The sequence below is a fragment of the Schistocerca nitens genome, chromosome 2 (assembly GCF_023898315.1).
Source record: "Schistocerca nitens isolate TAMUIC-IGC-003100 chromosome 2, iqSchNite1.1, whole genome shotgun sequence".
NCBI lineage: Eukaryota > Metazoa > Arthropoda > Insecta > Orthoptera > Acrididae > Schistocerca > Schistocerca nitens.
The window spans coordinates 188,306,806-188,327,553 of NC_064615.1; the positions used below are offsets into that span (position 1 = coordinate 188,306,806).

A 20,748-nucleotide genomic window follows, 5' to 3' on the forward strand; every position below is an offset into this window, starting at 1 on the left:
GAACTGTGTCTATAACCAAAAACCACGAAATTTGGACGAGTTGAAGAATGCAATCATTCAAGAAATTGCTGCCATCCCTGCAGAGATTTTAGACCGTGTGATAGAGGATTTTGAGAAGAGACTTGAGTCCTGCATTCAAAATGATGGACATCACGTTGAGGACATTATTTTTCACAAATAACTTTGTTAACTAAAATGGCAAATAATGAGCTTTGATTTTGTATAAATAAACATGCATTAATTTTAAAGTTGGCTGAGTATTATTTCATTAAAAACCGTCCACCTCCTGTGTGTCGCCCTGTACATGTACATCACATCTACTGGTTTCCGTCCCAATCGAATAATTCCTTCGTGGTGCGTCGTTTGCAGAGCGTATTTGCTCTGATGAATTTTTCTCGGATTATCAGCTACCCCGAGAAGACGACATCATAGAGTTTCGTGGAAAAAGTCTGAATTCGCATGTACTTGCACTGTTCTGTAACCGTCATTTGTCTCTATTCGCGAGATTTTCTGTATCGTTCTCCCTCTACTAAACCTTCACGCTTACGGTCTCCAGACACTTACTCAGGGCACGTCGATGATACCTTGTCACCTGTATATGATTGTCGCTTGTCTGTCTCTAGCATTCTTGTCACGGTACTGAGGTTCGCCTCTGGGTGCCAGTATAACATCAGCTGAGCTTACACAGTCACGTGCCACTTCACGTCAGGCCAGACTGAAAAGGCCACACACGAGCACCTCTCGTCTCGCAACGCCGCATCGGCAAACACAAGCCGGAGGATGCACCGTTCTGTAATGGACTGCCTGCTACAATGTTGCTACATTGCGCCTTGTGGCTGATCACAGAATGTTTTGGTTTAACTACGTCGACATATTGTCAAACAGAGCTCGCAAAACACTGGATCCTCTACTGTAGTTCATACGACTAGACAAGACAAGACAACAGTAAACCGAGTAAGCTTTCTTCTTTGTAGATACCGCACTCAATCATAGAGGAGCAGAACGCACCTTGTCTTTCCTGGTGAGCATAGTATTAGTTCCAAACTCAGATTTACTTCTTATGATATGTTTACCTATTATGAAGTTTTTTGATAAAAGTATAGTAATACCCACTTAGGTCTTTTTTTTACTCGATTTTTGTTTACTCGATTTAGGCCTCAGGTGGGACTGACGAAAGACATCGAAAAAGTGCAAAGAAGGGCAGCTCGTTTTGTATTATCGCGAAATAGGGGAGATAGTGCCACAGACATGATACATGAATTGGAGTGGCAATCATTAAAACTAAGGCGTTTTTTGTTGCGACGGAATCTTCTCATGAAATTTCAATCACCAGTTTTTTCCACCGATTGCGAAAACATTCTGTTCATTCTGTTGGCACCCACCTACTTAGGGAGAAATGGTCATCACGATAAAATAAGAGAAATCAGGGCTCGCACAGAAAAATTTAAATGCTCGTTTTTCCCGCGCGCCATTCGAGAGTGGAACGGTAGAGAGACAGCTTGAAGGTGGTTCATTGAACCCTCGGCCGGGCACTTTATTGTGAATAGCAGAGAAATCACGTACATTTAGATGCAGGTGTAGGCCTCCTATTGTCCACGAAAGTAACTGCTTGAGATTTAATTTCTTATTTTTCTATTAATTTTTCATTCGGTTGGAGTGTAGTTGTTTCCAAACTTCTAACCACCTTGTTCCAGTTTTCTTATCGATTCTTTCTGGAGATAGGAATCTAAAACCTTCTTTCTGTTCAGAATTTCAAGTTCGTCAGTCTTCATCTCTCTCTGGTTGAATGGTATGTGCTAAGGTCTGATCAGGGTAGCTCTAGAAAATAGTTGGTAGTTGCCAACCGCAAGGTTGAACGAGTATAATATCTTCGAATAGGAGGTTCTTTGACGGTTAAGAGAGCCGGGTGCGTGCAGTAAAAAACCAAAGAGTCGCAGCTAGGTGCCCGGAGAAAGCAGACGTGTGGTGGCAGCTGTAAGGTAGGTCGCGCTCGCTGCCCCAGACCAAATGAGAGAAGATATATAATGATTTCAAATTGGTTTTGTTAGATAATATTCAGAGTTAGGATTTGTATGTCCAAGGTTTGACACAGTAAGCGTTTGGTAAAATTTTTTAGTGAAAGTATCATACCAAAATTGTATCATTTTATTCAGTGAAAGTATCATTGATAAGATTGTTCTAAATTAATTATTCAGCAAACCTGCATCTGACTGCGTCTGTGAACTTGTTTCTTGCACTCCTCCATTTTGCCAGAAATGCAACATGTATTTGACTCAGCAATAAAATTTAAGAGAATAATGGCATTAAGACGGTACTGGAAAATTAACTTTTGGTCTGATGTTTACTTGGTTCTTTTATTGGTGGTTAACTTTACCCTACTACTCATTTTCATATTCGATTTAAGCAAAGGATTTGGATTATGATTCAGGCTCTTAGACTGAAACACATTGTTGATGTCAATATATATATTGTTAAAATTTTAAGTCATACACAAAACCTACATTTCCAACATGTTTGTAGCACAAAACAATCTTACAAAAAATTTTACCAAACGCTTACTGAGTCAAACCTTGGACATACAAATCCTAACTCTGGATATTATCTAACAAAACCAATTTGAAATCATTATATATCTTCTCTCATTTGATCTGGGGCAGCGAGCGCGAGCTATCTTACAGCTGCCACCACACGTCTGCTTTCTCCGGGCACCTAGCTGCGACTCTTTGGTTTTTTACTCTTAACTGTCAAAGAACCTCCTATTCGAAGATATTATACTCGTTCAACCTTGCGGTTGGCAACTACCAACTATTTTCTAGAGCTGCCCTGATCAGATCTCAGCACATACCTTTCACAGTCACTACTGATATAATGGAGCACCTTGCACTAGGCAGATTTGATCCGGTTAACACCTCCAAAAATTCTCTTAGATACCCTGTTTTTATTCATTCGAATCAGATGGTCGTAAATTATCATCCTCCGTTTTCTCAGACAGGCATTGGGCTGAGAATAAACATTCTCGTATTATTACTCTACCATAGTGCTGTAACTTTACTTGGGAGAAGAAAGATCTCTTATTGTACACATCTTTAGTCAACTGAAAGGTCATCCCCATGTTCCTTGCCTTGAGTTTATTAGCCTGCCTGTAGAGTCGGCCTCTGTATTACCTCACACATTTACACATTTATTCAAATTTATTCATTCTCCCTTTTTTATCTATGTGCATGAAAATTAGAATGTCTTTTATATTTTGTCATATGTTCCGTTTTTGCATAAGACACCTGAAAACATGTTTTTTTCCTCCAATTCTTTTGAAAATATTGATTTTTTGTTACCATTGCTATGTCTCCGGATGATACTGTAAGAACAACCTTGGCGGCCTGTTGGCGGGCCCACACGTTTCGAATACGCTGCAAAAGTTTCGCTGGGGAGCCCTTACACATCCTCCATACAGTCCCGATCTCTCCCAATTCGATTTCCATATATATGTTGCCATGACGGAAGGCATTTGTGAGCGTCGACTTGCTTCGGACGAAGAGGTGCGTACCTGGATACAGTCATGGTCCCATGAAGGCACTGACCGTCTCGTCTCACAGTGGGATAAATGTATTAACAGTCATGGGGACTAAGTTTGAAATAATAAACAATTTACTTTTAATCCATCTGTCTCGTTTTTATTTGTTTGCCTGACTACGAAACGCGTCCTCTATGCTGTTCGTAGCTTAAAAAATGGCTCTGAGCACTATGGGACTTAACTTCTGCGGTCATCAGTCCCCTAGAACTTAGAACTACTTAAACCTAACTAACCTAAGGACATCACACACATCCATGCCCGAGGCAGGATCCGAACCTGCGACCGTAGCGGTCGCGCGGTTCCAGACTGAAGCGCCTAGAACCGCTCGGCCACAATGGCCGGCCGTATTAGCTTAACTGCAATCTTATTTTCTTATTCATTGTTAAACCTAGTCTTCCATTACCCTTATGTGATTCCATATTTATAACGCTGTATGCATGTGACCAGAAATGCTGTTCTTCGTGCCACGGCACTTCGCTAATTCCCATTATATCTAACTTCGACTTATCAATCACTCTTATCAACTTCTGTGACCTACCCAACTAAGGGATCAAACATTCCACGCTCTGATGCATAAAATACCAGATTTGTTTCTTTTGGTAACGACATACTCCCGAGTAGTCCCCGACCAGAGATACGAATGCGGGATTATTTTTCTTTAGGAATAATTTACCCTAGAGGATGCCATCATTAAACCGTACGGTAGTGCCACATGTCGTCGGTAGATAGAACGGCTGTAGTTTTCCGTTGCTTTCTGCTGTTCGCAGTACCAACACAACAAGAAAATGTTGGTCAAACGTTACAAGGCTACATCAGTACATCGGTCCGCCTGTTGCCCCTGCAACTACTAAAAGGGTTTCTTCCCGAATGTAGGCGACATATGTTACTTTGTCTCCTCCTAAAATTTGTGTTTGTGGATTTTTTAATGGCTATTACGTTACTTGTAAAATTTAAAGCGAAGGACATGGGGTGCATGAAGTAGATAATTAATGCATGAGTAATTAACCTAAGTCACTAACAAATATTGCACTGAAAATCATATGAACTGTTGTTATTTTTCTCAGAAACAAGCTACTATTTTCTACTGCATGCGTCCCACATCTTTCGCTTTAAATCTTAGAAGTATTGTCATAGCTATTAAAAATTCACAGACACAAATTTTCAGGACTATGTATGGGGTTAGGAACCTGTATGGGACCTCCGGGAACGGACTGCCAAGAGGGAGGTGACCATGAGAAAAAGACAGACTAACCAACGAAAGGATAGCGTCTTACAAGTCGCGGCGTGGTTTTTAAGAAGTTTGAACGTGGTAAGAAAGCTAGAAAATGGTAATGCTAAGGCTGAATCTAGATATAGTGAAGTGAAATGGAAGGAAGACAAGGATTTATGGTCACAACGAGCATAGGGTAATATCAGCAGCTGCAGAAAATGATATAATGGTAGTAGGGTTCGTTATGAATACGAAGGTGGGACAGAGACTGAGTTACTGCGAACAGTTCAGTGATAGGGTTGTTCTCAAAAAAAAAGTCCAAATGTTGTGAAATCTTATGGGACTTAACTGCTAAGGTCATCAGTCCCTAAGCTTATTCACTACTTAACCTAAATTATCCTAAGGACAAATACACACACCCATGCCCGAGGGAGGACTCGAACCTCTGCCGGGACCAGCCGCACAGTCCATGACTGCAGCGCTAAGACCGCTCGGTTAATACCGCGCGGCTAGGGTTGTTCTCATCAGAAGCGACAGCAAACCAACACCAACAACAGTAGTTCAGGTGTACATGACAACGTCGCAAGCAGAAGGTGAACAGAACAGAGAAATTATATGAGAATATTGAACGGGTAATTCAGTACTTAAAGGGAAATGAAAACCTAACAGTCGTGGGGGACTGGTATGTGGTCGCAGGGGACGGAGAAGAGAAAAGGGTAATAATACCCTGTTCGAGAATCACAAGAGGAGAGCGTATACTTGGAAAAGACCGAGAGGTACGGGAAGATTTTAGTTAGATTACTTCACGGTGAGGCAGAGATTCCGAAATGAGATATTTGATTGTAAGGCTTACCCAGGAACAGACAGACTCGGATCACAGTTAAGTAATGGTGCTGTGTAGGCTGAAGTTTAAGACACTAGTCTATAAGAATCAGTGCGCAAATGAGTGGGATATGGAAGCACTAATAAATGAAGAGATACGATAGAAGTTCTCTGAGGCTATAGACACTACGATAATGAATAGCTCAGTAGGCAGTGTCGTTGAAGAGAAGTGGACATCTCTAAAGATGACAATCACACAAGTTGGAAAAGAAAATCGTAGGTACAAGGAAGACAACAGCGAAGAAACCATGGATAACAGATGAAATACTGCAGCTTATCGACGAAAGAAGGAAGTACAAAAATGTTCAGGGAAATTCAAGAATACAGAAATACAAGGCACTTAGGAACAAAGTAAATAGGGAGTGCAGGGAAGTCAGGGTGAAATGATTCTGAAAAGAACGGATTCAGCATATAGGAAAGTCAAAACAACCTTCGGTGAAATTAAAAGCGAGGGCGGTAACATTAAGAGTTCAGTGGGAATTCCGCTGTGAAATGCAGAAGAGAGAGTGGATAGATAGAAAGAGTACACTGAAGCCTCTACGAAGGGGAAGATTTGTTTGATGAGGTGATAGAAGAAGAAAAAGGAATCGACAGGGAAGGGATAGGGGATCCAGTATTAAAAACAGAATTTGAAAGAGCTTTGGAAGACTTAAATAAGCAAAAAGCAGAAGGTAGAGATAACATTCCATTGGAATTTCTAAAACCATTGGGGAAAGTGGCAACAAAACGACTACTTACGTTGGTGTGTAGAACATATTATACTGGTGACATACCATCAGACTTTCGAAAAAATATCATCCGCACAATTCCGAAGACAGCAAGAGCCGACAACTGCTAGAACTATCGCACGATTGGCTTAACATCTCAAGCATCCAAGTTGCTGACAAGAATAATATACATAAGAATGGGATGAAAATTGAGGGTGTGTTATATGACGATCAGTTTGGCTTCATGAAAGATAAAGCCACTAGGGAGGCAGTTCTGACGTTGCGGTTGATAACGGAAGCAGACTGAAGAAAAATCGAGATACGTTCATAGGATTTTTTGACCTGGAAAAAGCGTCCGACAATGTAAAATGGTGCAAGATCTCCGAAATTTTGAAAAATAGGGGTAAGCTATAGGGAAAGGCGGGGAATATACAATATGTACAAGATCCAAGAGGGAACAGTAAGACTGGAAAACTAAGAACGAATTGCTCAGATTAAGAAGGGTGTAAGACAGGGATGTAGTCTTTCGCCCCTACTGTTTAATATATATACATCTAAGAAGCAACGAGGGCAATAAAAGAAAGGTTCAAGATCGGGATTAAAATTCATGGTGAAATGATATCAATGATAAGATTCGCTGATGACATTACTATCCTGAATGAAAGTGCAGAAGAACTGCAGGATGTGTTGAATAGAATGAACAGTCTAATGAGTACAGAATATGGATTGGAAGTAAATCGAAGAAAGACGAAGTAATGAGAGGTAGGAGAAATGAGAACAGCGAGAAACTTAACATGAGGATTGGTGATCACGAAGCAAATGAAGTTAAAGATTCTGCTACCTAGGCAGCAAAATAACCCATGACTGACGGAGCAAGAAGGACATAAAAAGCAGACTAGCTGTAGCAAAAACAGTATTTCTGGTCAAGAGAAGTCAACTAGTATCAAATATAGGTCTTAATCTGAGGAAGAAAACTCTGGGAATGTACCTTTGGCGCACATAGCATTGTATGGCAGTGAAACGTGGATTGTGGGAAGAGAATCGAAGCATTTGAGTTGTGGTGATACAGAAGAATGTTGAAAATTAGGTGGCGTGATAAGGTAAGGAATGAGGAGGCTCTCCGCAGAATCGATGAGGAAAGGAAAACACTGACAAGAAGAAGGGACAGGATGGTAGGACAGCTATTAAGGCATCAGGGGATAACTTGCATGGTACTAGAGGGGGCTGTAGAAGGTAAAAACTACAGAGGAAGAGAGAGATTGGAATACAGCCAGCAAATCATTGAGGACATGGGTTGCAAGTGCTACTCTGAGACGAAAAGATTGGCACAGGAGCGGAATTCGTGGCGGGTCACCTCAAACTAGTCAGAAGACTCACGACTATAAAAATAAAAAAAAGTAAAAAAGAAAATAGAAAATTATTCTATATGTTTAATCGTTTTAAAAATTATTACGTTTAAGTTTTTATCTTAATAATTATTTTTTTCATTTTAGATTTGTGTGTGTGAAATTTTTCAATTGTTTTCAAAGATTTTGATGAGATTACAACAGACTAGTGGTAAATTTCAGGTTTATTTCAGTTTCTCTTCCCCTGAATCAAACTGTGTATTACTTCCTCCTTCGTACATTTTGCGAAATGACCGTGAAGGTAAAAATTAGAGAGAATAGAATTCAAATGGAGGCTTACCGCAGTCGTTCTTAACGCCAACATGCGCAGCTGGAACAGGAGAAGGGAGAAATAGCAGTGTTACACAAAGTACCCTCCGCCACACACCGGACAAGAAAGCGAAATAATATTACATTCTCATCCACTTCTGAGCTATGTTGAAAGTTTCGAGTCACTAACTCATCGGGAAATTAGTTTAAAATGAATTAAAAAATTTGACAGACATGAAAGCGACCTAATAGAAACGTGTGAAAACGATTGAAGTACAGGCAGTTGAAGTACTGTTATGAGGAGGTGGGGTGGGGGGGGGGGGGAGGGGAATGAAGGAGATCAGAATACACAGACACCGTCATGCTTTGTGATGGTACAGAAGAATGCTTTGTCAGAAGGAGGAAGATTTTCAATTTAATTGGATGGAGAAAAAAAAGTGGAAGGCACCGGAGGGATTCGAACCCTCGATCTCCTGTTTACTAGACAGGCGCTTTAACCAACTAAGCCACGGCGCCGTTGCGACACGTTTCTGCTTACAGAAGCATAAGAATGGAATCAGCATTTGAACGGCTGGTCCCTGCAGCTGGTGCGCGGCCTCGAGCTGGCGCGGAGACGTCATCAGTACACTTGACTTTTCAGATAATGGCTCATATAGAGCCCTTATCTTGCAGGTAATCGCCTCCATCAACTGGCAGGAAATGGGTATAGTAGTACTCTAACATTTATTTTTAGCAGTATCCACATCCCACCGGCACTCAATAGAGTACAGGTCCACACAGAGGATAGCATACGTCTGTGCTAACATTCGCACTTCTGCCATTTCGCTTGCACGAGAGATGGACGGGAGACCTGTTAGATGCAATGAACAATTGACACAGCATTACACACGTGACGAAAAAGGAAAAGGTCAGTGAAGAGTAAAGAGAACGGGAAATACAATGACCTAAACAGTGAAGCAACGTAATGTACAGGGTAATTCCGTGATGATGTTACAAACTTTTAGGGATTATGGAGAAGGGTAAATGTATCAACCTGAGGTAAGGAACCCTGGTCTGGAAGAGATCGAGACGGAAGTTATAAGCAAAAATCGTTCTGGCAACTCTGACAGTGGACTCCATCAATCGATGCTGTTGTTGCAAAGATTGTAGGGTAGGCAGCTTTCAGAGGTGGAAGTATAGACCGAAACAAGGATAAAATGTTCAGTAAACATGGGTTCTAAAATGCATACTTTAAGAGCTATGAGCATTTGTTCATTCGAAGAGACCCATTTTACGGCTCTTAAGGTATGCATTTTAGAGCCCATGTTTACCATATATTTTTTCTTGTTTTGGTCCATGCTGCCACCTCCGAAAGTCGCGTACACTATAATCTTAGCAACATAAGCAGTACGTGTATTCCTCTGTCAGATGTATCAGAACGATTTTCCCCTATAACTTTCGACTCGCTCGTATCCGAGCCAGGGTCTCTTTATCTCAAATTCATACATTTACCTTTCTCCATCACCCCTGGAAGTTTGTAACATCATCACGGAATAACCCTGCACAATAGAAGACGCGAGAGAATTCTGCTGCGCTTTACACGTGATTGGCGAAAAAATGCTCTCACGAATATCACAGAACAGCCTAGTTTCAGAATTGCACATTCAAGAAAGCTAGAACAACCAGGAGAACAGGCGTCTCTTAGAATCAGTTTGTCTGTTGTGAAAAAAGTATCTAAGAAGAAAATGAAGGAAGCATATTAAACTCCACAGAGGGAAATGAAATTGTTAGTGATCCACCAGAGGCGTGCATAACAGTTAATAAGCACTTCCTGTAAACTTTCAGCAAATGGAATCAAAATTTTCTTGGTTCATGCAAACATCTAAATCTTTTAGGCGCTAACGTTCCCAAACACGTCGCATGTAGCAGCAAGAAGAGCGAGGACTTAGATATGATCAGAAATCAAGCAGGGTAAAGATAACCATTGCACCATACATACAGCAGTCAGTCACCCGGGCAATGTTCCTTTCAAGAGCGGTCAGTTCGTTGTTCTTTGAATCATCAGTCTTCTGAATGGTTTGATGCGACCCACACGAATTTCTCTCCTGTGCCAACATCTCAGAGTAGCACTTGTAACCTTTGTCCTCAGTTATTTGCTGGACGTATTCCAATCTCTGTCTTCCTCTTCAGTTTTTGCACTCTACAGCTCCCTCTAGTACCACGGAAGTCATTCCCTGATATCTCAACAGATGTCCTATCATCCTGTAGCTTCCCCTTGTCAGTGTTTCCCACATATTGCCTTCCTGTCCGATTCTGCGCAGATTCTCCTCATTCCTTACCTTATCAGTCCACCTAATTTTCAACATCCGTCTGTAGCACCACACCTCAAATGCTTCGATTCTCTTCTGTTCCGGTTTTCCCACAGTCCATGTTTCACTACCAAATAATGCTGAGCTCCAAACGCATATTCTCAGAAATTTCTTCCTCAAATTAGGGCCTATGTTTGACACTAGTAGACTTCTCTTGACCAGGAATGCCCTTTTTGCCAGTGCTAGTCTGCTTTTGATTTCCTCCTTGCTCCGTCCGTCATTGGTTATTTTGCTTCCTAGGTAGCAGAATTTCTTAACTTCATCTACTTCGTGACCATCAATCCTGATGTTAAGTTTCTCGCTGTTCTCATTTCTGCTACTTCTCGTTTACTTTCGTCTTTCTTCGATTTACTCTCAATCCATATTCTGTACTCATTAGACTGTCCATTCCATTCAGCAGATCATACAATTCTTCTTCATTTTCACTCAGGATACAGATAAGTAAAGGCCAACTTCCTTGCCCCTGTTCTACGGTCTCCAAAAATCTTGAAAGGATTGAAACGTCCCCTTAGAAAAATTATACATGACTGTGCTTAAATTGACACACAATATTTTTTAGCGCAACGCAATCTGACTTTCAATAATCCCTACAAAAGAATGGCCCTGACTAACATTAACCTATACCTTTCACAAATCACTTACCTCACAAAAATCTTTGTTACTCGAACTACTGCAATACAACGAGCGCCACTACTGCCAGCTAAATAAAAGATTCTAACTACGGAAGGCACTAACTACTGATAGGCATAGTTAGCAAATGAAAGATTTTAATAGAAAACAAACAATGTATTTAACTTAATAGTCATAATATATATAGCAGTTCATGACATCCATTCTTACAAATGTACTGTTTCTGATGGACACACCTCCAGATTATCCATTCTCAAAAATCGGCCATCTCACTTCCCCACATCCACAACCGCTGGCGGCTCGCCTCCAACTGCGCAACGCTACGCGCTGTTAACATCCAGCTGCCCAACACTACAATGGCAGATAACAATGCAAACTAGCCACAGACTGCACACAGCACAGCCAGTGATTTTCATACAGAGCGCTACGTGGCGTTACCAATATAAGAACCTAAACAGCCTACTTACAGGATAAAAGCATTTCTTCTTCCACGTTGGCTACTTTGTTGGTTGGTAAGCTTATCTACTTTTTCGTCACAACTAGGTAGCTCTTCTTTGTGGCCGTTTTCAAATGATTCTACAAAAATCCGTTGTAGGTGTAGTGCAAAATACATAATCACAGTAATACCTCCAACACATCATTGGATAATTAAAATAAGTAAGCATTTCACATGTCACATTAAAGCGCCATAAAATAACTGGGAGTAACAATGTGTAGACTATAGATATAAACTGGAATGATCACGTAGGTTCAGTTGGAGATAAATACAAAGACAGGATTCCATTGTTTCATAGGGTACCTACGGAGAAGCCGCACCTTGTTTACAAAATCGATCCCTTTTAAAAGGTCTATATAATGACGGAAGCAGAAGAAAAGATAAAGATGAGACTCAAGTGTCTCAAGGAAAATTCAGTTATATACTTTATGAAAGAGCTGTACGGGCTACACATGAATGCTGCTCAATGCCCATAACGGATAAGCTGGCCCTCGGGGTTTACAAAGGGTGATGTTAATGGTTCCATTAGTGTAAGACAGAAGCAACAAAGATCTTAAGCGGCAGGCACTCGAAGATAGAATGTATATCTCGCGAATACGTGCTTAGATCAATCCTAGGGCCTGCTTTAACGATGTAAACTAAGAATATTCTTCAGCTTCCTACTTATCCATCCTGTAGAGAACTAAGTAATAAAATCAAGTAAATAAGAGCTCGCGCAGAGGCGTACAAGTAGCCATTCTCCCACATTCTGTTCGTAAAGCGATCGGAAAGAAATCTTAGTAAACGGTGCAATAGAAAAGCTCATTGTGGCACACACTTTTCTGGTGATTCTCAGGCTGCAGATGTAGACTTATTACAACAAGAAATTGCTGTCTATGTCTGTCCCGTCTCAAGGCGTGCAAGAATTCTACCCTACGATACAGTATTTGCTCGCTCTGCACTGTTAAACAACACTGTCAGACTGTAGCGCTGCTTCTAACGTCTGTTTGGATCGCGTAACTATTCCGAGCACTACTGCTTCATTCATAGGCGCAGGGTACAATACTGGATTGTGTGGGAAATCTTGAAGGCTGCTCACATTTTCTCTTTACATTTTCCTCCTGTTGCAACTGTGCTTGATTTTTGGCTGTTACTGTGCTGCAACAGGACGCAGGTAAATAGAATTGCTTTGTTTAAAGGTACGACTTCTAATTTTCTAAAATCCCTTGTGATATTCGGGATTGCTTCCGGCACATTATTCTCCGAAAAGTTTGCTGAGAAATTTGGGAATTGAAATGTGTAAGAATATTATCGCTTTTACTAAAATGCTAGTGAGGTGTTTTCACGGTCTTTACGCGACATATACACTCCTGGAAATTGAAATAAGAACACCGTGAATTCATTGTCCCAGGAAGGGGAAACTTTATTGACACATTCCTGGGGTCAGATGCATCACATGATCACACTGACAGAACCACAGGCACATAGACACAGGCAACAGAGCATGCACAATGTCGGCACTAGTACAGTGTATATCCACCTTTCGCAGCAATGCAGGCTGCTATTCTCCCATGGAGACGATCGTAGAGATGCTGGATGTAGTCCTGTGGAACGGCTTGCCATGCCATTTCCACCTGGCGCCTCAGTTGGACCAGCGTTCGTGCTGGACGTGCAGACCGCGTGAGACGACGCTTCATCCAGTCCCAAACATGCTCAATGGGGGACAGATCCGGAGATCTTGCTGGCCAGGGAAGTTGACGTACACCTTCTAGAGCACGTTGGGTGGCACGGGATACATGCGGACGTGCATTGTCCTGTTGGAACGGCAGGTTCCCTTGCCGGTCTAGGAATGGTAGAACGATGGGTTCGATGACGGTTTGGATGTACCGTGCACTATTCAGTGTCCCCTCGACGATCACCAGTGGTGTACGGCCAGTGTAGGAGATCGCTCCCCACACCATGATGCCGGGTGTTGGCCCTGTGTGCCTCGGTCGTATGCAGTCCTGATTGTGGCGCTCACCTGCACGGCGCCAAACACGCATACGACCATCATTGGCACCAAGGCAGAAGCGACTCTCATCGCTGAAGACGACACGTCTCCATTCGTCCCTCCATTCACGCCTGTCGCGACACCACTGGAGGCGGGCTGCACGATGTTGGGGCGTGAGCGGAAGACGGCCTAACGGTGTGCGGGACCGTAGCCCAGCTTCATGGAGACGGTTGCGAATGGTCCTCGCCGATACCCCAGGAGCAACAGTGTCCCTAATTTGCTGGGAAGTGGCGGTGCGGTCCCCTACGGCACTGCGTAGGATCCTACGGTCTTGGTGTGCATCCGTGCGTCGCTGCGGTCCGGTCCCAGGTCGACGGGCACGTGCACCTTCCGCCGACCACTGGCGACAACATCGATGTACTGTGGAGACCTCACGCCCCACGTGTTGAGCAATTCGGCGGTACGTCCACCCCGCCTCCCGCATGCCCACTATACGCCCTCGCTCAAAGTCCGTCAACTGCACATACGGTTCACGTCCACGCTGTCGCGGCATGCTACCAGTGTTAAAGACTGCGATGGAGCTCCGTATGCCACGGCAAACTGGCTGACACTGACGGCGGCGGTGCACAAATGCTGCGCAGCTAGCGCCATTCGACGGCCAACACCGCGGTTCCTGGTGTGTCCGCTGTGCCGTGCGTGTGATCATTGCTTTTACAGCCCTCTCGCAGTGTCCGGAGCAAGTATGGTGGGTCTGACACACCGGTGTCAATGTGTTCTTTTTTCCATTTCCAGGAGTGTACGAAGGAGGAAGCAGCATATTGGTTTATCAATCTGAGGTAGGGGACCCTGATCCGCAGACGATCGTGTTGAAAGTTACAAGCAAAAATCGTTGTGATACCTCTGACAATTGAGTATATGTATCAGTACTGTTGTTGCTAAGGTTATACGATAGGCTGGTTTGAGAGGTATGTACCAAAGCAAAGAAAAAAGTCTCTTTAATATGGGCTCTAAAATCCATACTTTAAGAGCCATGAGCACTTGTTCATCTTCGATACTGTTAAACACATCTCTTCTACTGTAGCTCTTTGGCTGGTTCAAATGGCTCTGAGCACTATGCGACTTAACTTCTGAGGTCATCAGGCGCCTAGAACTTAGAACTAATTAAACCTAACTAACCTAAGGACATCACACACATCCATGCCCGAGGCAGGATTCGAACCTGCGACCGGAGCGGTCGCTCGGCTCCAGACTTTAGCGCCTAGAACCGCACGGCCACTCCGGCCGGCGTAGCTCTTTGGTTTCCATATTCATGGAGGAGATAGTATGGACAAAACAAGAAGTATGATGCAGGCTTTAAAATGCATATGTTAAGCCCTATGAGCACTTGTCCAGTAGAACAAGTGGCGAAGATGAAAAAGTGCTCGAAACTCTTAAGATGTGCGTTCAGAAGCCACTCCCCCCCTCCCCCATCCCACCCACCTCTTTGAACTGTACCTGACGCCTGGATATTTGATTAATATGACTACGTCAAGGAGCATATCTTCAATATTGTATTGGAAAATTACATTAACGTTTCGCAAACCTATTCCATTAAGCATTCTGTGTTGTAGGTATGCGGAGGTGAAGGTACTACGGGTGGACAAAAATACGGAAACACTAAAAATACAACACATTACCATGCCTAATACGGTGCAGGAAAACCATGGCTGCCGGCCGCGGTGGCCGTGCGGTTCCGGCGCTGCAGTCCGGAACCGCGGGACTGCTACGGTCGCAGGTTCGAATCCTGCCTCGGGCATGGGTGTGTGTGATGTCCTTAGGTTAGTTAGGTTTAAGTAGTTCTAAGTTCTTGGGGACTTATGACCTAAGATGTTGAGTCGCATAGTGCTCAGAGCCAAAACCATGGCATTCGAGACAGCTTACAGTCGTCTCGGAATGGATAAATACAGGTTATGTATGATTTTCAAGGGAATCTTGAACCATTCTTCCTGTAAAACAGTGGCAACTTCTAGTGATAGTGAAGAAGGTGGATACCGAGGACGCACCCTTCTCTCCAATGAAATGAAATGATCGTTTGGCATTGTTGCCCGGGAGGCCCAGTTCCGGGAAGTTCGGCCGCCGGGTTGCAAGTCTTATTTCAGGTGATGCCACAATAGGCGACTTGCGCATCGGTGATGATGAGATGAGGACTGGGCCCTCTGCATGGTAGGAAAGCACGTAACCATTCACCTAAGCAGACGGACTCTCTCCCATGTAGACCACAAAGGCTCAATAATACTGAAATCTGGGGACTGTAGTAGCCAGGGGAGATACAACAATTCATGCTCGTGCTCACAGAATCAGTCCTGGACGATGCAAGCTGTGTTAACAGAGGTTCTGTTGTCGTGGTTCCCAGCGCCACCTTTGGGGAACAAACATTGTCCCATAGACAAACTGCCTATTGGCTTCTGTCTCGGGTTCTTCGGCCGACGTTCATCTAATGATTTTTTTTTTTTTTTTTTTTTTTTTTTTTTGGCAATGGAGGGTGAAGCTTTGACAATGCCAGCCACTCGTGCTGGCGAAACGTCAGAAAAATCATTAGATGAACGTCGGCCGAAGAACCCGAGACAGAAGCCAATAGGCAGTTTGTCAACAAGTGGCCACGAAAGCCTCAACAATTTTGTATTGTCCCATAGGATGGACCTGATCATAATCCTTGGTAGAATCCAACCTTCCATGGAGCCCATAGACTACCACGATATGGCTGCCAAAATCATCAACCGAACCCCAACCATGATTCACTCTTGGGATGTAAACTCGGCCAGAAGTTGGAAACAGTGTGAAACAAGATTCGTCCAGCCAAGTGACTTCTTCTGTTTCTCCACAGTCTGGTTTCTATAGCTTCAGAACCACGTTTTCGTGTTGCGGGCATCTGTATCACTGATATATGGTTTTGGCATTCAGCTCGCCCAACAGTTCCCTGCATACTGAGTTTCGTTCGTGTTCTTTTGGTGCTGACGTTCAGTTCTGCAATGACTTTTGCAGCTGTCATCCTCTTGTTTTTCGTCACAATCGTCTTCGATAACAGTCCATCATGTTCACTCGAGATCGTGACTTAGCGGGTGACATTTTTTCCGCTTTCCTTGGATGCGGTATAAATCTTCAGTACGGTGCCTCTTGAAACACCAAACACTTCAGCTAACGTTGTTACGGAAGCACCCACTACACGAGCACCGAGAATCTGCCCACGTTCGAATTCACTTAGCTCCGACATAGTGCAGTGACGGTTACAAGAACAATGTTCTGACCACGACTGGCGCTTGAAACGTGCTGAGAACATTACACAGGTGCCGTTCTAGATCCAATACAACAGCGCAATCTGGCGGATTGACTAGCGCCCGCATTTATCTTCAAACACGCATTGTCCGCGGTCTTCCCATATTTCTGACGAACCTTTGTACAGTAATGGAAATATGTATTCATAAACTGGAGCGTGGAAAAGTAAACTGCCTTTATTGACAATACGAAACCAAAAACATTAATTGGATATGCACGATACACATTGGCCAGTCGCCAATGCAGCTACGCTGGTATATAGAACGAGAATGAACAAGCCTTTACAAAACAAAATAAAAAAACGTCTGCGAAGTTCTCTACAGCGCTGGGAATTAAGTATTCATACCCCAACAGAAAATGACACTTCTAACAAAGCCAGAACATGTTTAATACTTCGTATGCATACCCTTCTGATGCATTACTTCTCACAACCTCCGTGGCAAGCAATGGACCAATTTTCTTCTAGTTTCCGACGTGATACATTCCCATTCTCGAAGGAGAGCCTCTTTCAAAGAGGCCTTACTACGGATGTCGTGTTTTCTCACTCGTGTTTCCAGCTCACTCCACAAGTGTTTGATGGGTTTCAGGTCCTGACTCTGAGCTGGTGTTTTAAGAGTGTGTGGAATGTTGTAGAGCAACATCAGCCGGACAATTTGCGCCGTATATTTGGAATCATTGTCCTGTTGGAAGTAATAATTTCTAGGAAGACCCAAGGCGTCAACACTCTGTTGTAAGTTCTGTCTGAGAACGTTCATTTATACAAATCTGCCCATGGTACCTTCCACAAACACTAATTTTCCGACACCGGAGGCTGACATACAGCCCCGTACCATCACTCCACCACCTCCGTTCTTCACCGTGGGTTGAATGTTGTTTCGGTCGAGTTCTGTATTCGGTCTTTTCCAGACCAAGATCCTACCATCATTGTGCACGATATTAAATTTGCTTTCATCACTAAACAATACAGTATCCAAGAAGTCTGCTCTCTTGGATACATGCTGTTTTCCGAATTCCAGCCGCCACTTCCTGTTCTTTTTGCTGGTGTAGGGCTTTCGTCTCGGGACCCTGGCTCTGTAGCCCGAACGATTGAGAATGGTGCGAACTGCCCTTGGAGTGATGTCCTTTCGGAAGTGGTCATGCACATATGCGGATAATGCCGCGCTGTCGTTTTCGGTTTTTCTTGATGATTCTTAGTAGCACTCTGGTCTCTCTTGTTGTAAGCTTCTGTGGACGACCGTGTCGTTCACTGTTTATTACTGCATGTCTGTCCTTATATCGCTTAGTGATAGACTGCAGCCGGCTGGAGTGGCCGAGCGGTTCTAGGCGCTACAGTCTGGAACCGCGCGACCGTTACGGTAGGAGGTTCGAATCCTGCCTCGGGCATGGATGTGTGTGATGTCCTTAGGTTAGTTAGGTTTAAGTAGTTCTAAGTTCTAGGGGACTGATGGCCTCAGAAGTTAAGTCCCATAGTGCTCAGAGCCATTTGAACCATTTTTGATAGATTGCACAGTCGCTCGTCTTCGTCCTATGATGTTGGCAATTTCGGCATACGACTTGTGTTGAAGATATTGGGCGACAACGATGTTTCGTTCCTCAGTGTGATGTCCTTAGGTTAGTTAGGTTTAAGTAGTTCTAAGTTCTATGGGACTGATGACCTCAGAAGTTAAGTCCCATAGTGCTCAGAGCCATTTGAACCATTTTTGATAGATTGCACAGTCGCTCGGCTTCGTCCTATGATGTAGGCAATTTCGGTATACGACTTGTGTTGAAGATATTGGGCGACAACGATGTTTCGTTCCTCAATGGTCGTTTCCTTCCGCTTGCGGCCCATTCTACTGTTCCACGGTACCCAAGTCGGACGTGCTGTTGCTTCACGGCCACCACACGACTACACGAGTGTGGGAAGTACTCCGGGGCTGCGTTAGCCGTTTGTGTGGTTGAAAGCAGTCCGCTGTATGAATACATTTTGCCCTGTCGTGAACAGTGCGGAGTGTAACATATTTTATTTTCCCAGAATAGATTCATGGCATACGCGAAGCTTCGTTACCGAGAACATGGTTATCTGACGCTACATCATCGTACTTTTTCGTATCGGCGCTGAGGTTGATTTACTATCCCCACACACCATCGTAGTTTGTCGCCACCTACTGTATGAATACTTATTTCCATGACTGTATTAGTGAGACAGCCTTAAGCCAGTGGAGTGGTGGACTCGGCCGCTACGCATTCGCACGGTCAGAGCGTCGACCTCTGTAGACGCACGCGGCGCTGGTAGTGCAACGCGTCGCTCAGCGGGGCGTGTCGGAACACGGCCGCCTGATCGCCGCTTCCTCCCCTTTCACCCGCTTTCCAGTCCCGTGTCGCTGCACTGCGTTTATGCACCGAGCAGCGTTCCAAACGCATTCCACTTCTCTTTCTGCTATCTTCGCCACGTAACTCATGCGTCATCTTAATCTCACTCACTCAAAGAAGTGAGCGGCGGCCCCGAACACTGAATATAATGGTCCCCTTCCTTTAGCGGATTAAAGCTCCTTGTCAAGTAACTACACTACTGGCCATTAAAACTGCTACACCAAGAAGAAATGCAGATGATAAACGGGTATTCGTTGGACAAATATATTATACTAGAATTGACATGTGATTACATTTTCACGCAATTTGGGTGCATAGATCCTGAGAAATCAGTACCCAGAACAACCACCTCAGGCCGTAATAACGACCTTGATACGCCTGGGCATTGAGTCAAACACAGCTTGGATGGCGTGTACAGGTATGCAGCTTCAACACGATACCACAGTTCATCAAGAGTAGTGACTGGCGTATTGTGACGAGCCAGTTGCTCGGCCACCAATGACCAGACGTTTTCAGTTGGTGAGAGATCTGGAGAATGTGTTGGCCTGGGCAGCAGTCGAACATTTTCTGTATCCAGAAAGGCCCGTACAGGACCTGCAACATGCGGTCGTACATTATCCCACTGAAATGTAGGGTTTCGCAGGGATCGAATGAAGGGTAGAGCAACGGGTTGTAACACATCGGAAATGTAACGTCCACTGTTCAAAGTGCCGTCAATGCGAACAAGAGGTGACCGATACGTGTAACCAATGAAACACCCCATACCATCACGCCATGTGATACGCCAGTATGGCGTTGACGAATACACGCTTCCAATGTGCGTTCACCGCGATGTCGCCAAACACGGGTGCGACCATCATGATGCTGTAAACATAACCTGGAATCATCCCTAAAAATGACGTTTTGCCATTCGTGCACCCGGGTTCGTCGTTGAGTACACCATGGCAGGCGCTCCTGTCTGTGATGCAGCGTCAAGGGTAACTGCAGCCATGGTTTCCGAGCTGGTAGTCCATGCTGCTGCAAACAACGTCGAACTGTTCGTGCAGATGGTTGTTGTCTTGCAAACGTCCCCCTGTTGACTCAAGGATTGAGACGTGGCTCTACGATCCGTTACAGCCATGCGGAAAAGATGCCTCTCATCTCGACTGCTAGTGATACTAGGCCGTTGGAATCCAGCACGGCGTTCCGTATTACCCTCCTGAATCCACCGATTCCATATTCTGCTAACAGTCATTGGATCTCGACCAACGCGAGCAGCAATGTCGCGATACGATAAACCGCAATCGCGATAGGCTACAATCCGACCTTTATCAAAGTCGGGAACGTGATGGTACGCATTTCTCCTCCTTACACGAGGCATCACAACAACGTTTCACCAGGCAACGCCGGTCAACTGCTGTTTGTATATGTGAAATTGGTTGGAAACGTTCCTCATGTCAGCACGTTGTAGGTGTCGCCACCGGCGCCAACCTTGTGTGAATGCTCTGAAAAGCTAATTATTTGCATATCACAGCATCTTCTTCCTGTCGGTTAAATTTCGCGTCTGTAGCACGTCATCTTCGTGGTGTAGCAATATTAATGGCCAGTAGTGTATATCGCCTGGAAGGGCTACTCCT

General features: G+C 44.1%; 1 protein-coding gene and 1 non-coding gene across 2 annotated transcripts in view; one reads left to right on the forward strand and one right to left on the reverse strand.

Annotated features, from left to right (window-relative positions):
- The window catches only part of LOC126234311 (acyl-CoA Delta-9 desaturase-like), a 284,371-nt gene that overhangs the window by 176,359 nt on the left and 87,264 nt on the right, over positions 1–20,748 (forward strand). The window lies entirely within an intron of this gene.
- On the reverse strand, positions 8,468–8,541 carry Trnat-agu (transfer RNA threonine (anticodon AGU)). Its single transcript has one exon. It is a non-coding gene; the product is annotated as a tRNA-Thr (tRNA).